Consider the following 5,480-nt stretch of genomic DNA (forward strand, 5'->3'; position numbering starts at 1 on the left):
GGTATTATTGATAAGTCTATAAATCAATTATAGAAAGAGAAATCTTGCTAAAAAATGTGAACTTTTAAGCAAGAGACTTGCAGAGCCAAAGGAAAAAACTGATTTTGATTGTTGAGCAGAGAAAATGAATTATTATTTTAGAAATAAAAAAAAATTAAGAATGTTGATAAGAGAACTCACATAGAAAGCAATAACAACCCCAACAGTGTAATTTGAAGGCAACTTAATTGAAGCATTGAAAAAGCCATGAAGATAAACGTCCTGTGACACAAATCCATTTGCTACAATTAGAATTGACCACCACATATAGCAAAAAAGCATTTGATGACAACATCCTAAAGAAAGACAATAATTGTAAAACCCACAAATCAAACAACAAAATCAATCCAAAAATAACAAAAAAGAGATAGAACAAATACAATTAAAACTATATATCAATATTTGTTTTCCTTTGTCATCACTAAAATTGAATTTGTTTTATGTGTGTGATGATAAAATGAATGGTTTAGCAATAGGTCTATAGTTATTCAAATTCATCATATAATATATTAAATTAAAGCCCTATATGTCTAGTTTCTAAAGATTCAAACCTCTCATCAATTGGAGTTTTATTAAGCACGTTATGGTCAATTTATTACCGACTGTTTAGTGGAAACCAAAACACATGTGATGATAAAAGGAATAGTTTGGAAGTGGGGCTATAGTTATCCAAATTAAGTGCATATCAAATTAAAGTCTTGTCTATCTAGTTTCTAAAGATTCAAATCTCTCATAAATTGGAGTTTTATTGAGCAAGTTATGGTTAATTTACTACTGACTGTTCAATGAAAACCGAAATGTGTGTGATGATAAAAGGAATGGTTGGGTAGTGAGGCCACAGTATTCAAATAAAGCTTATAATATATTAAAATAAAACCATGTCTGTCTAGTTTTCAAATATTCAAACCACCCATCAATTAGATTTTTATTGAGCAAGTTATAACTAATTTACTACTGACTGTTCAGTGGAAATCGAGAAACAGGGAAAACCGAAATGTGTGTAATGATAAAAGAAATGGTTTGGGAGTGGGGCTACAGTTATCCAAATTAAGCATATAATATATCAATTTCAAGCCCTATCTGTCTAGTTTTTAAATATTTAAACCTCTCATCAATTGGATTTTTATTGAATAAGTTATGGTCAATTTACTATTGATTGTTCAGTAAAAGCCGAAATGTGTGATGATAAAAGAAATGGTTCAACAGTGGGGCTACAGTTATCCGAATTAAGTGTATAATATATCAAATTAAAGCCCTGTCTATCTAGTTTCTAAAGATTCAATCTTCTCATCAATTGGCTTTTTATTGAGCAAGTTATGGTCCATTTACTACTGATTGTTTAGTAGAAATCGAAATGTGTGTAATGATAAAATGAATAGTTTACTTAACCCAAATTTAAGGGATTATCATATTAGGACTGATAAGAAATATTTCAAATAACACCTATTAATTGGAAAATGGAATCGGCCAAAATTAATTCATTTAACATATATACTCACACATCAGCAAGACATAAATAATTAATCATTCATATAACAAATTAAAATACACGAATGTTTTTATAGAAAACATATTCAACACAAATGAACTTTTTATTAATTATTAATTGTAGATAGAACAATAAATACAATAGCAACCCAATGCACTGTATACTTGTTATTAATGCACATCCAATGCATCAAAATGGTTACAGCTTTGGAATGTCAATGTAATTCACCTATATTATTATTATTATTATTAATTATTAATACAAATTTAATAATTTTTATTAATTATTAATTGTAGATGAGGTAATAAATACAAACTCAACGTGTCAAAATGAAGTAATTTGATTGGGTTCATGAAATCACGAATCCTACTTGTCAATCCCATGTGACAAGATNATAACAACCCTTTCTTTCCGGACAAAAAACTGATTAATTTTATATTAATTATAATAATAATCTTTAAGATTTCGGATGATATTAGAAAATATCTTGTCCGTGGATAGATCCTTACTATCTAGCTAACAACAACTTAATTGACTATATATATATATATCCCAAGTCAATTAAGTTGTTATTAGCTAGGTATTGTGGATTTATCAAGGGACAAGATAGTTTAGTTTTTATATATATATATATGATTTGGGCCTGGGCCCGAACCTTGAGGGCCCAAGCCCAGGTCTGCCTGGGCCCGGGCCTTTCCCACCTCTAGACTTAGCTAGTGATGGATGTTAAACTTGATTTGTATCATTTATACTTATATATATTGTTAGTTTAATATTTTTTACTAAGCCTAATGTAAAATCCATGTTTGACCATATATTTAGTCCAAATAATAAGTCTTGTACTTGTAACTAAAAAAATCATGTAAAAATATCTCTTTTATTAGAGAGTTGTTAGGTATTATTAATTGCGAAAGATGATAGATGATATTTATTAAAATAGATGGTAGTTGGGAATTACAGTGTATAAGGCTCCCTTAAGCACTATAAAAGGAGGCGACACTAGCCATTTTGTACCAACCAAATTTGAGAAGCAATAGTAATTATCTCTTCCAAACACTTCTCTTCTCAATTCGTTCTATTTAGCCTTGAGCTAAATGCTCCTCTTCCAACCGTTAGAAACTCATTTAAGGGGGTCAAAATGTTAGTTAATCATAACTATTCTATTGTATTTGAAACTATATACAAATATATTGGACATAAATTGCATTAAAATAGAAAATTTTATTTATAATATTATATATAATTAATTTATTTCAAGTGTCCTTGATGATATGAAACAAACTTACATTGCTCAACAAGTATAAAATACAACCAAGAAAATCTAGTAATGAACAAGTTATTATACCAACACAAATGCCAACATTTCCAAATTAAATTACAATTGAAATTCTATGAATAAATATATTTAAAATTTTATATAGCTTTCATGTATTATGGCCTTTATTATAGTTTCACTATCATATTTAGACCCCTTGAATAATGCATCAAAATATTAATTTGACAAACTAATTTTAGAAAGCATCTTTATTTTATAAAATATATGAAAAAGTATACAAACTTTATTAATTTTGTTCTTTGTATAATTAAATAAAAAAAAACATAAATTTAGCGTAAAATTTATTAAATGTACTTGTGAGATAATTTGAAAACTTTAAAAAATTAATTGATATATTTTGTTAGTATAATTGTGTGAAATTTCAAAATTTGAAACATATATATTTTTGAAAGTTTTTCGATGTCAAAGAGGGTCAAGTGACCCCCTACCTCACTCTATCTACGGTTTGTCTCGTACTAACATGGGAAGCAAACCATTTAGTCAATAATGGTCAACTCCTCCCAGGATTTTATTGATATTCATTAACAAAATAGCGAGAGAGTATAAATGTCATTGTAAATATCTTCGAATATAAATGACTTTTTTTTTTCATACTTTTGGAAAAGAGAAATTGTCCTGTAATACCTACTTTATACTACTATATTCATAAAAACACATACAATAAAATAAAGGTACATTAATAAAAATAGTTGAGCCCAAAAGTTTTCTTTCATTTAATATACATATTCTTTACATAAAGTTAGTATCATTTACAAAAGTTCACAAAAGTGTGGTGGACAGTGTAACTACTCTCACTCGCCCGCTGACGTCCATCCGACTGCGTACTCACCTGGAACCTGCAAAAGCATAGAAACAACGGGGTAAGCACAACTAATGCTCAGTAAGTAAGTCCTCTACTTGTCTATCCCCGTAACATTCTCTTAATTCTTTCCTTACACTATTCTTTTCTCATCTATGTTCTCTTTCTGTTTCTGTTTTTGTTTCTCATATTCTTTGCTATACACCCCCCTGTATGTCATGGCCTCATCTTACCGAAGGCACGGCCGGGAACTCAACCCACTCTTCGTGACTTTCCTCTTTTTCTCTTTCTGTTCTTTCTATTCCTTTGTTTCTCATTCTTACTCATTGGAATGTCACGGTCTCATCTGACCGGAGGCACGGCTGGGCGCTATCACTCTACGTGACTTCTACTCATTTCTCTTTCTGTTCTTTCTATTCCTTTGTTTCTCATTCTTACTCATTGGAATGTCACGGTCTCATCTGACCGGAGGCACGGCTGGGCGCTATCACTCTATGTGACTTCTACTCATTTCTCTACCGATCGGATTTGGTCATGCATGGATTTGGAACCCTTGGCCATGTGAGTGTACATTCTTTCTCTATGTCTCTTGAATGTCACGACCCTTTCGTACCGAGGGCACGACTGGAATCTCATGTTCCACTCTACGTGACAGTCACGGCCCCATCTTACCAGAGGCACGACTGGGGATCACAAAGCACCCAATCTCGTGACTCTACTTATCACTCACGGGTTCCCCATCGCACAACTTACGCTATTCTCTTTTTTAGCTCTTAGAGTAGCTTGTGCACAAGGTCTCTACTCTTTCTCTAGCTACTCATCATAATGTAGCTTAACTCTTAGAGTAATTCTCTACTCTTTCTCAATTCTTTCTCAAGCTACTTCCCAATGCACAATTAATGCATATGGATGGGTCATGCTCATTAATGCATGTAGGAAATGCCAATATGCAATGTTGCAATACTTAAGGTTCATAACTCATTCTCATGCTTCTCTTAGGCATTTCATCAAACAACTCATGTGCATATAAAAACTCTTCTCTAACTACACTCTATTTCTCTTTTTAACCATCCAAAAATGGGAATAAACTCCCTTCCATAGGCATAACCCCTATCATAGAAGAACACTCCCAAAATATATACTCAATCTCATTTAACTTTATCTCAACTCATAACACATCAACACTTCTTATAAAGAAAACATACCCAACAATACAATATGGAGACTCATTCTCAACTTATTTTCTCAACAAGTAGACATATATTTCTACTCAATTTCTCAACAATATACATATAACATGCATACATAATTTCTACTAAATCTTTACTCAAGAGAATTCTCAAATCTCAACTTGGGTTAGGATTTACTTACCTTGTGATGATGTGATTCCATTAACACTTCTCTTTTCCTTTGGTAGAAGACTTTTCTCTACACCTTAACACAATAACACATTAAGATCTCATCATCTTTATAGGTAAAATTCACATCTAGAGTAAGAAATCTTACCTTAGGATGACTTAGATCAATTCTCTACCAAGATCTAACTAAAAACCCTTCAAAATCCTTAAAAGCTTGAAGGAGAAATTAGGAGGAAATGGAGAATGAAAGAGGCAGTGGAAGAAGGTGAATGAATGGGTTTCTAAAGTTAAACCCTTATTATCTCATATTTTCTCCACTCTTTCCCCTTTTTACCCTTCCTCTTTCTTAGGAATTCCACTTTTGCCCTTTTAATTCTTTACAAATGCACCCCCATTTAAACTATTCTCCATGCAATTTCCTTGCATTTCACTCCCCATTTTTCCTGCTAATTAGGGGTA

The sequence above is a fragment of the Pistacia vera genome, unplaced genomic scaffold (assembly GCF_008641045.1).
Source record: "Pistacia vera cultivar Batoury unplaced genomic scaffold, PisVer_v2 Contig233, whole genome shotgun sequence".
Taxonomy (NCBI): domain Eukaryota; kingdom Viridiplantae; phylum Streptophyta; class Magnoliopsida; order Sapindales; family Anacardiaceae; genus Pistacia; species Pistacia vera.